Genomic DNA, 13,242 nt, shown 5'->3' with positions numbered 1-13,242 from the left:
ATGTATGAAATGATCAATCAACTTTATTTGAAATTTCTAGTATTCTCACGTCACTGATTTAGTAGAGCTATTTAATCAAGATTATGTTGCCACTTAGTTTAGTATACCCTTATGAAAAAGAAGTGTACTTAATTTAATTGATTGTGAGCTTGGAGTGTTCTTAAAATATTCAAAGTATACAAAAAACTGTTCTTGCAGATAATATATTACTGAGGAAGTATAAAGTCACTTAAGTGTATTTAAAAAAAGGAGTTCACTTTCATGACTATATTTCTTAACACACTTAAGTACACTTTATTAAAAATTTATTTTAAACAAAATTTTATTTCTTTTGCTATGCTTTAAATAAGAACATTTATTTTAAAGCACAAAAAGTACTTGTCCATAATTTAAAATGTATTAGTTTTTATATTAAGTTTGTATATTGTTTGTATATTGTATAAGTTTGTATATTGTAAATGTTCTACTGTAAATTGCAAGTTCATCATTACAAGTATTTAAATATAAATATATTACATACAAGTTTCAGTAGGGATGACATTAAAGTATGTTTTAGTTTAACATAAATGACGCAATTATGAAATAACATATAAGGATATATTTTTTAAGTACTTTCATCAATAATTGCATTTAATATAAATGTATTATAAAAAGTATAAGTATTTTAATACTTATAAAAAGTATTTTATAATAAAAAGTAATAAAAAGTATTTTATTTACATTTTCATTTAATTGCAAAGACCATTCAATTAACTTCAGTACACATTCAGGTCACACTTAAGTATAATGTTTTAAAATATTATTCCAATGCTCTCATAAGTGTATGCTAAAGAGTACTTCTTTTTAACAAGGGTATACTCATTATACACATACATATCTTTCCATCCTTACATATTTTTCTTGTGGCAGGATTGTTAAAACAATGTACAGGTTTATGTGTCACTGTACAGCCAACCATCACATGCTGCTATTGCCCTGTCCCAACTGACAACCTCTGCATGCAAGACAACAAATGCATGACAAACATAACATCCTCTGGCACAAACTTATAAAAGGAAGGCTATGAAGTCACAGATCCACGTAAGTGCATAATTTAAGACAGGGCCTGAGTTCTCACTGATGATATATAGCTTGATATTAATTAATTATTATCGCTTGATACATACCGCTTAGTTATTTTACAGTTAAAGTTCACCCAAAAATGAAAATTAGGCCATAAATTACTGACATTGAAGTCATCCTAGGTGTATATGACTTTCTTCTTTCATACCAATGCAGTCTGAGTAATATTAAGAATTGTCATTGATCTTTCAAGCTTTTGATGCAACTCAGCATGTGTTGTACTGCATCAGTCCAAGAGAATTTTAATAAAAAGCTAATCAATTAAAAAAAAAGTTTCTCACATGGCTCCGGAGGGTGAACAAATGCCTTCTGTAGCAAATTGATGTGTTTTTGTAAGAAAAATATCCATATTAAAAATGTAATAATCACTAAAATCTAGCTTGTGCTCACAGTTGTAAAACAGAATCAGCTCCAGGGGAATGACGTATGAGGTCAGCATTGTGCATGCGCCGGTGAGTCTCATGAAAACCAACGTTTGTTACCATCAGTAAAAGAAAGCAAAGTTTCCTTACTTTAGCAAAGAAAAAACAGTCTCTTCTTGGCTTATATCGAAATCCTCCAACATTCTTCTTTACAAATCCATGTTTTGTACTTCTAATTAGTGACCGTTGTTGTGCTCTGATCGCTCCGCTGCATTTTGCATGCATCATTTCTGAATGGTGCATGCACAAAGAGCTGACCACATGCGTAATTGCTTTATTTACAACAGTGAGAGCATGCTATATTAAAGTGATTATTACATTTTAAATATGGATATTTTTCTTACAAAAACACATCGATTTACTACAGAAGGCCTTTATTCCCATGGACCCATGTGAGACCCTTTTTTTTTTGTAATGGATTGGCTTTTTATTAAACTTCTCAAAGACTGATACAGTATAACACCGGCCGAGTGGCATCAAACAGCTTGAAAGATCAAAGACAATTTTTCAAATAACTCCAACTTGGTTCATATGAAAGAAGAAAGCCATATACACCTAAACTGACTTCAGGGTGAGTAATTTATTGGGTAAACTAACCCTTTAAGTCCTCAGAGACACACTGCTCTTCTGATGTATCAAGCAAAGCACTCATCAAACTATAGCACTGATAGCACACTGACTATATAATGTCTGTTCACTTCTGACACATACTGTATAGCTGCAAGTTTATTCTTATTGATTGAATTGATTTTGTTTTGCTGAAATGGTCCATGGTGGTTTTAGGTCCTGACTGAGGGGGAAATTTATGTTTTAACTATACTAGCTTGAGTTTCCCAAAAGTAGGGTTGATTCAAGAGTGAAAGGCATTAATGTGTGGCCATAAAAACATTATAGTCATTCACCTGGAAAAGTTAAACAGTCAGACACCATTTACAAAGATATTTATGGTGTGATACGGTGTCTTTCAGAAGCATCAGTAGTTTTCCTCTCTCTATTTTTCACATATTGGAGAGTCAGTTATTGACCGGACAGCCTGCAATGAGGAAAAGCTATATTCCAGCAATACACCTTTAGAAAATTGCTTTGAGGTTTTTATGTGGATCAATACTTTTTTCTCATTTTCTTTTTATTTTGCTGGCCACAATGAGTGGAGTGTGCCTGAGGTCAGTCAGCTGTTTAACATAAAGCTGATATCTGGACTGCTCGCAATAAAGCATTTACAACAGACCTGCCATAAATACAAAGTCACATATGGCAAATTTCCATTCATGAGGCTGAAATATACAGTATAAAATCACTAAAGTATCTGAAAATCTCCTGGACACATTGCAGCTCCAACCACTGTATGAACTATACACAATTGTACTGTTGATTTTATGTTATTCAGTATGTAAAACTTTATAATTTGCTGTTCGGGACAATTCAATGTGCCATACAGAAATTGGTGTCATGATTTATTTATATATTTCAGAACTATTTAACATATTCAACTTGCTTTATTGTCTTATAGTTTCTACATTAACCAGAATCAACAAAAGACTAAATTATTTAACTCATTTGACTCATTTCATAAGAAGTAACACAAATTATAAATCGCCTATATCCATTTTCTAGTCAATTAAATTAAATTAAAATGCTGCTTTAAATGCTTTGTTTTGTGAAGAATTAAGATGACCATCTAGTAAAGGATCAGCAGAAATACCCTCAACAGTGTAGTCATTTGTACATTATTCATCATGTCATTGGATATTTGGTAATGATGTACATATAAAGTGGACCAAAGTTTGTAATGAACTTATGTTGATGTTTTTCCTCAAACCATGAATGTACTTTCATGTATATTAAAATTTTAAACCTCCATCCTGTTTCATCTTTTGTGTTTCTTAGTGCTTAGTTACTAATTTTGAGACTTTGCTGAGAGTTTTAAGATATAGATGATGCCTAAGATAATTACACTGTAAAAAAAAAAATCCAATTAACAAAATGTTGGAAGGGCAAAAATATTTCATTTGAGCTCATTTTATTGCTGCGTAGTTGAGAAGACATATTATATTAAGTCTACACAAATATATTTAAAAAACATGGAATAAATGGTTATTTTCAAATCCTGTCAACATTTAGAATATTATGGAGCCCGGGGAGTCACCTCTAGGAGGATAAATTAAATAAATAAATCTGTGGTAAGCATAACCATACACAAATTCATAGACTGTTCCCTCAGTTTAACAAATCGTGCCCACGGATTAATAAACTATACCCACAAATTTCTAATCCATGTGCTCAAATTTGGTAAATCGTACCTTTTTGAATCCGTCAACAAATTCATAATCCGTGCGCACGCTTTCGCAATCTGTTCCCGCTTACGGATTCATTTTAGAAGAACAGCAAGCTCCCAGGTAGCCTACGTGTTAACGAATCATAGTGTATATTGCTTTATTGTATGTTATAAAATTATATGGAATAGCCCTATGTCAGATTGTCTTAAAGGATAACTCCACCCCAAAATGAAAATTGTGTCATTAATCACTTAGCTCCATGTCATTCCAAACCCGTAAAAGCGTCATTCGTCTTCGAAACACAATTTAATATATTTTGGACGAAACCGGGAGGCTTTTGACTGTCCCATTGATTGCCAAGTAAAATAGGCTACACTGCCAAGGTCCAGAAGAGTATGAAAGACATCGTCAGAATAGTCCATCTTCCATCAGTGGTTCAACCATAATGTTATGAAGTGATGAGAATAGTTTTTGTATGCGAAGAAAACACAAACAACAACTTTATTCAATAATTTGTCTCCTCTGTGTCTCTCCACATCACTGTAGAAAAGTGTAGAAAAACGCTAACTGTGTACGCTATTCTGAGTCTGCCGCACGACAAGGATGTGTTTTCAATGTGAATTTACACTTTAATTTGAACAACAACAGTTCATCCGGGCAGCAAGGCTTACACAGAAGAGCACACGCTGCTTCTGTCAGCGGATATTCTCCAAAATACAAACTACACTATTAGCGATGTAGAAGAGGAAAGGAGGCATTTGGACCAAAGCACTGCAAGGTAAGGGAGGAGGAGACTCAAAATGTTTCTAAACATAAAATGTATTTTTGCCCTGTTTGCGTTGTTTTACTACTTTCAAAGTTAAAGTATAAAACATTGTTATTTACAATACACAGCATAGTTTTTAATCGGGGGATTTCCGCCTATATAAAAGGTCTGCTGTAAAATCAGCATGCAGCACTCAAACAAACATTTTTGCCCATGTGAATTAATAAGGATTTTACATGGATATTAGAGCACGAGTGAATTATAAAGCCATGTTTAGGCTACATAATGAATAGTTTAGCAACCAAATGTTACAAATATGGCAAAAATGGAAACGTTTCAGTTTTGCTTGAATGCTGTGTACAGTAAATGCCAGTATAGCCTAATTTGTGTTTTATTTAATAGTTTAATATATGATTTTATAATTACTTATTTTTCATTCTTGTTCTGTCCTGAATACCATTAAATTCAAAATATTTTTTGTTAAATAAGGGCAATTAAATAGGCTATTATGTTTATATTTACCAGTATATAGGGGACATTCTACCAGAAACGTACATTTTCTATCCCAAAAGAAACAAACAAAAAGTAGTATTAACCTTCAACTTTAACACTGATTTTAACAAAGGAGATAGTGAATAATTGTAAATTATTGAAATCCCACCTCTGCACATAATAATTTTTGAATAATAAGCATTTTAATATGCAGTTACTCTTTAAAATGTCAGGCTCCGTCACAGACATGGCTGATATTGTAAGTGTGTTAAAGAATATGCTCTCTTCTGTACAAATATCATCATTTTAATGAGGATCTGTCCCTTATTGAAGGAAACATATAATTCATTAAAAAAAACACAGCTATCAGGCTGATTTTGCTTGTTTTGTGGGCTCTTAGATAAAGAATGACCATCAGGTTCACATAATGTTGTTGAATAAGGGGCTTTTTGGGTAAAGTTTGTTACCAACGCATTATTGTAAATATATAATCCAGTCTTTACTATCACTATATACCCATTTCAATAATTGTTATAATCAAAATAGCCATTTTTGGACTAAAATATACTTTGTGACAGGACTGACCATGGTGTGACAGGGTTGACAATGTTGTGACAGGACTGACATTTTTTCCATCAAGCATTACGATTTACATTAAAATGACCAGATTTTCTCTGTAAAACTAAAAAAACTAAATGTTTATAATTTGTAGTAATATACTAAAAATCTGTATTTAAATAGTGGATAAGTCTTTATTAATAAAAATTAACCAAACACAATTAACAATGGGAAAAGATAGTCTCGATTTTAAAAAGTGAACAGTGTTTTAATTCTCTAATAGGCCTATTATCAGCCTCTTTAAACCTGTGTATGCTACAAGTAAAATTCATTAATATATCCTATATGTTATCATATATCTTTACCCAGATTCCTTATTGAATCAGTAACTTAAGAGCTGTATAATAGAAGAATCTCTCTGGATTATCCGACAAGTACTTCATATGCAGGTTCCTGAGTGTATCTAAGAGAAATCTCTTTTGCATTCTTATCTTCACTTTTGTGACGGTCTGCTTTTTACCAGTGGTCATGCGGCTGACATCATCTCTCAAGTAGAATGTTTTTACATTGTTTTTTAAATCCTCCGACATGCGGACACACTTCTTTCTTGAGAAGGCATATGGATCCCCCCCGATCGTTTTCCAGCGACGCCGAGTAAAACCTAAAGTTTCTTGGGCATATTTTTTCAGTTTGTATTTTTTTAGAATTGACCCTGACAAAAGGCTTGTGATAACCCTCATGTTTGCAGTTCCTTGTGCCTCTTCAACGCGTTTTTGTAGGTCTTCAACCAATGCTTCTTGGAAACGTTCATGTTGATCTTGTTTGGTTCCATTCCTAGTGTATTGTCTCTTTGTATTCGGGGACCCTGATCTTTTGAGCAATCTCTCGAACCTTTTTTTATATTTTTCCTTTTTTCTTCTCTCATCACAAAGCAACTTTTTCAGTACTTTTAGTTCAACATGAAGCTTTCTCCTCGTCTTCTTGGAATGTTTTTGTCCAGCTAACTTTTGCCTGCCAAAAACATAGATTACATTAGAAAACAATTCAATATAAATTAATAATTAGTGTGTATGAGAGGGACAGAGTTTTCAGTGAGAGAGTGTGAATGTGTGACTGAAGGGGAAGAACCGAAGGATGAACCGACGTTCTGAATTGACCACCTTCTTACTAACTTAAATGTACGTTTAATGGGTATAATGCTGTATTACTTCAATAGTGAGTTATTCATAATGTTATGTGTGAGTCATCAGAAAGTTGGTCCTTGCTAACCATGATGGCCCTGAGTTTGGCTCTGTCCCTGGTTCTGGCTCTCCTTGTGGCTGCAAATCAGTGGCCTTTTGGTTCAGCCTGCATCGTCTCTGTTGTTCCCGCCATGACTTGCGCTTATGCCTTTGTTCTCTCTCACTCATTTCCTTAATACTTTTCTTCCTGCTATTTTTCAGTTTCCATCTGTCCCTCTCTTTCTGAAGATGCCTCTCCTTCCTATCTGGATCAGCATTTCGACGGGCCCGACACTGTCTTTGCCTCTCCGCTGCACTAACTGGTGCCATTGAAATCTGTTTGAATTTCATTGATTACTCATTATTATGCAAATATACAGTTATAAACATTTGTTCGTTTTTTTATAAACAAAACAACTTAAAATGCAGCTCATCTTTGTCGCAGACAAAAGAGAGATTTGTATGTATCATTTATGAGCGTTTGCAGCATCAAAATTAAATTGAATTTGAATTGAAATTAGGCGTTTATTCAAAATAAATAAATAAATAAATAAATAAACAAATGTTAGCAGTAGTCAACATATTCATCTGCAATGAAACAAGAAGATTACCTGTGGTATTCACTACAAACAAGCAATGTATCAGGCCCCGTCACAGAATGTCAGGCCCTGTCACAGTGAAATGTGACAGGGCCTGACGTGACAGGGCCTGACCGTCAGCCATTTTAATAGCTATGACTCAGCAATTTAGCATGTTAGCATAAAAACTGACAACATTTCAGAGAGTATTTACACAAAAGATTTAATTTGTTCCAAATCTAAACCTATTGACATACATTTTCTGGGACATTATTGCGTGACAGGAACTGACGTAGTAGCTCGACCTCAGGTAAAAACATGCAGAAAGGCTTAAAATTACAAAATTCAAGGACAGAACTTACCTCTGGTTGGTGTCAGTGTGTGATGAGAGGCAAATGAGGTCACTTCCTGTGATTTGGGACCTTAAAGAGATATCACACACTTTTCTTGGAATCTTTTATGCAAGTGTGACAGGGCATGACAGAAACCCGGGGACACTTTTAAAAAATCGATTTATTTATTATTAATTCATTTTACTGAAGATTTTAATCGAATAATACAAATTATAACATCTTAAATGTGCTATGGTATTGTTTTTTCTATGAATTTCAAATGTATAATTATTATTTATATGATGTATAGAATTGAGATTTGACCTGGGACAGTACATTTTAGGGGTTCTTAATTTTAAAAAGGGTTTTTTAAACAAAAATAAAAAACAATTTAATCAAATACATAACATAATCTGTTGTAAAACTCTCTAAATTAATTCACTGTATGACAGTTTTGGGAAATATGTGGATTACACCAGTTTTATAAAACAATAGTAGTGCCAGGACAGCAAATGTACGTTTCTGGTAGAATGTCCCATAGATATAAATTAATGTAGCCTAACATGTTTTTTTGGAGTAAGATCAGTTTCTCCTAGAAGATTATTTCCTATTTTTGTCTGGGTTTCGTTTCTCCGTGTCGTAAACTCTAGGTGCAAGCAACCAGGGTGTTTTTAGGGGCGTTATATTCAAATGATGATTATTTTCAGCTGCCACATTAATCAACATACAAGCATTCGTACGATGAGATTTGCAGCGTACGAATGTTTCATGAATCACATGTGAATTCTGTCATAAGTTGATTTGTGCAAACAGATCTGTGCTCTTTTCTATGTTAGATTGATTAATGATGCCTAGTGTCTGGTTCCACTCTTTGCCCAATTCTTCTGAGTGTGTCCACTGTATAAATTAAATATAGATTAATCTTTGTTTGCTCTCATCTCTTTTGTGCTGGAATTTTTTAAAATCGATTGTGAACAACTTACAAATGCTAAATGTTCACGTTCACTCTATTATTGTTAAATTTTGCAGTTAAACCACGGATCGCATGCCTGCTGAACCGCGGGGCCATTAGTCCATACAGATCATGGATCAACTACGATCCACTCAACCCCTATGCTAAAATGTCAGTTCCTACACATGATAGCAAATAATATAGATAAACAATGAACACATGGCAAAACGTCTCCGGTTACTTTCGTAACCTCGGTTCCCTGTGAGGCAGGAACGAGACATTACGTAAGCTAAGACGTATATGGGAACTCCTCCCTTCTCCACTTTCGCTGAAATCTTATTGGCTAACGCCAGCTGGGGACAGCTGGCCAATTGACGCGAAGCATGCAAATACTGACAGGTTCGCGGGCAGTATAAATTAATGGCCGCGAAAATGACGTCAGAAGCACGACTGAATGCTAGCACAGCTGATCAAACAGCGACCACGGCGGCTAACGTAATGTCTCGTTCCCGCCTCTCAGGGAACCGAGGTTACGATAGTAACCTGAGACGTTCCCTTCTCGAGGCGGTAACTCAACATTACGTCAGCTAAGACGTATATGGGAACTGTATAAAATCCCACCGTGAGAGCAGTAAAGATAAGCCCTGAACGGAGTCAATCACCCCCACACATAAGCAAGACAGTTCTAGCCAATGGCTGTGTAGCTAAGAGTGCTTCGCATCTGTTAGTTGGAGTTAATGTGCTTAGAAGAAATCTCTAGCATTAATTCTGATCATGGCTTGTCTTGAAAAACGAAGACAGTTTGATGTTCATAGTAGGAGAAGTCACACTGCAGGACTGTGCGCCTAATCTTCTGACACTGGCAGAAAAATTAGATCTCAACAACCATTAATCGACTGTTGGTGAACATGTCAAACCAGCGATCAAAGACTACAGATTTTAGCCTAGGATTAGGAATTTTTTAGGATTTTAAAATTTTGTCTCAGATGACCAAACTTTGTCAAAAATCGCACATTGTGAAACAGGCTTTAAGCAGCAAACTTTGCAAAACACAACATTTATGTCACTGCCAAACATTTTGGCCATGACTGTAAAATAAATTTTTTGTATGTTGTATGATATTTTTGTGTTTCTGTGAAGTGAAAAGATGACATGAAGAGATTGCGCAGTCTTTCTATTTTATAAGCCGTTGATGCTTAATACAGCAAAACATGTAATGTAAGTCACAGTAGGCTAATGCGCGTATTTGATATTAACATGGGCGTGTTGCGTGTGCAAACATTTGCAAAAGACAACAGAAGTTTTTTTTTAAATTTAACCTTTATTTAACCCCCATTGAGAATCCCATTGAGATTAAAAACCTCTTTTGCAAGGGTGACCTGGCCAAGACCGGCAGCAGCATATCCCTTACGAAAATTAACCATGGTTTTACTACAAATAAAACCAAAAAACCATGGTTCCTATAGTTAAACCATGGTAACCACAAATTAACCATGGTTTTGCTATATTAACCATGGTTTAACCATGGTATGTGTAGTAAATCTGTGGTTATACAAATGGTAGTCAATACGCCAAAAAACCATGGTTTACTACAGTTTTACTATAATAAAACCATGGTTATTTTTCGTAAGGGATAAAACGTAATACAAAAACATAGGTACAAACAAATAACAAAGAAAACTAAAACTAACACTTCAAATAATTTGTAATCATTTTACAATCTAAAAAACATTAACATATTAAGGCATCTGCCTCTACGTCTTTCATTTTAGATTTAAATGCGTTTAGCGAGACTAAATCAGTTAGTTTCAAGTCCTTTTGCAACGTATTCCATGCCGAGGGTGCAGAATACAGAAATGACTTCTTTCCCAATTCTTTGTCACTTCTTTCCTGAGTCTTTGGCACAGAGAGCATAAAAAAGCCCTGAGAACGCAAAAAGTGTTGCCAAATTAGATGTGTGTCGCCATCATTAAATGTGACTAACAACCAGCCACGGTTAAATCTCAATTTATTTATCAAATGGGTCGGGTTCCAGTTGGTGGTTTTAACCTCATGAATGGAACTTCAGAAGGGAAGTTTATTGTTTTGAACCAAAATGAACAACTAAATCCTTTCACAAGGCCATTATCAAAGCAGGGTACATCTCAGTCAGTTCCTTAGTGAATAACTCATGCACACAAGTCCCTGCAATGGTAAAGAAACCATGGCTTAGTAAACATGGGACAATATGAGCATACTCGCACCCTAAAGAGAGCAGCCCGAAAAATGGAGAACAGCTGGAGGAAAACAAAACTAGAGGTATTTCGTATTGCTTGGCGGGAAAGTTACCTATCCTACAGAAAAGCATTAAAAACTGCTAGATCCGATTACTTTTCTTCTCTTTTAGAAGAAAACAAAGATAACCCCAGGTTTTTATTCAATACAGTGGCTAAATTAACGAAAAATAAAGCCTCAACAAGTGTTGACATTTCCCAACACCACAGCATGAATGACTTTATGAACTACTTTACTTCTAAAATCGATACTATTAGAGATAAAATTGCAACCATTCAGCCGTCAGCTACAGTATTGCATCAGACAGTGCACTATAGACCCCCTGAGGAACAGTTCCACTCATTCTCTACTATAGGAGAGGAAGAATTGTATAAACTTGTTAAATCAGCTAAACCAACAACATGTATGTTAGACCCTATACCATCTAAGCTACTAAAAGAGGTGCTTCCTGAAGTCATAGATCCTCTTCTGACTATTATTAATTCCTCATTGTCATTAGGATATGTCCCCAAAACCTTCAAACTGGCTGTTATTAAGCCTCTCATCAAAAAAACACAACTTGACCCCAAAGAACTAGTTAATTATAGACCAATCTCGAATCTCCCTTTTCTGTCCAAGATACTAAAAAAGGTGGTATCCTCACAATTATATTCCTTCTTAGAGAAAAATGGTATATGTGAGGATTTCCAGTCAGGATTTAGACCGTTTCATAGTACTGAGACTGCTCTCCTTAGAGTTACAAATGATCTGCTCTTATCATCTGATCGTGGGTGTATTTCTCTATTAGTTTTATTGGATCTTAGTGCTGCGTTTGACACAATTGACCACAACATTCTTTTGCATAGACTTGAACACTTTGTTGGCATTAATGGAAGTTCATTAGCATGGTTTAAATCGTACTTATATGACCGCCATCAGTTCATAGCAGTGAATGAAGCTGTATCATATCGATCACAAGTGCAGTATGGAGTACCTCAAGGGCTTAGTACTAGGGCCGCTACTCTTCACGCTTTATATGTTACCCTTGGGAGATATCATCAGGAAACATGGTGATAGCTTTCACTGTTATGCTGATGATACTCAGATCTATATTTCTTCACGGCCCGGTGAAACACACCAATTTGAAAAATTAATGGAATGCATAGTCGATATAAAAAACTGGATGACGAGTAATTTCTTACTGCTAAATTCTGAAAAATGCTCTCAATGTCAAATGCAGAAATGTTAATCCATGCATTTATGACCTCAAGGTTACATAATTGTAACGCTTTATTGGGTGGTCGTTCTGCATGCTTAGTAAACAAACTATAGCTAGTCCAAAATGCAACAGCAAGAGTTCTTACTAGAACCAGGAAGTATGACCATATTAGCCCGGTCCTGTCAACACTGCACTGGCTCCCTATCAAACATCGTATAGATTTTAAAATATTGCTTATTACTTATAAAGCCCTGAATGATTTAGCACCTCAGTATTTGAATGAGCTCCTTTTACATTATAATCCTCTACGTCCGCTACGTTCTCAAAACTCAGGCAATTTGATAATACCTAGAATATCAAAATCAACTGTGGGCGGCAGATCCTTTTCCTATTTGGCGCCTAAACTCTGGAATAACCTACCTAACATTGTTCGGGAGGCAGACACACTCTTGCAGTTTAAATCTAGATTAAAGACCCATCTCTTTAACCTGGCTTACACATAACATACTAATATGCTTTTAATATCCAAATCCGTTAAAGGATTTTTAGGCTGCATTAATTAGGTAAACCGGAACCGGGAACACTTCACATAACACCCTATGTACTTGCTACATCATTAGAAGAATGGCATCTACGCTAATATTTGTCTGTTTCTCTCTTATTCCGAGGTCACCATAGCCACCAGATCCAGTCTGTATCCAGATCAGAGGGTCACTGCAGTCACCCGGATCCAGTACGTATCCAGACCAGATGGTGGATCAGCACCTAGAAAGGACCTCTACTGCCCTGAAAGACAGCGGCGACCAGGACAACTAGAGCCCCAGATACAGATCCCCTGTAAAGACCTTGTCTCAGAGGACCACCAGGACAAGACCACAGGAAACAGATGATTCTTCTGCACAATCTGACTTTGCTGCAGCCTGGAATTGAACTACTGGTTTCGTCTGGTCTGAGGAGAACTGGCCCCCCAACTGAGCCTGGTTTCTCCCAAGGTTTTTTTCTCCATTCTGTCACCGATGGAGTTTCGGTTCCCTGCCGCTGTCGCCTCTGGC

This window comes from Carassius carassius, chromosome 21 (assembly GCF_963082965.1).
Source record: "Carassius carassius chromosome 21, fCarCar2.1, whole genome shotgun sequence".
Classification (NCBI taxonomy): domain Eukaryota; kingdom Metazoa; phylum Chordata; class Actinopteri; order Cypriniformes; family Cyprinidae; genus Carassius; species Carassius carassius.
Note: the sequence above shows the minus strand (reverse complement) of the source record.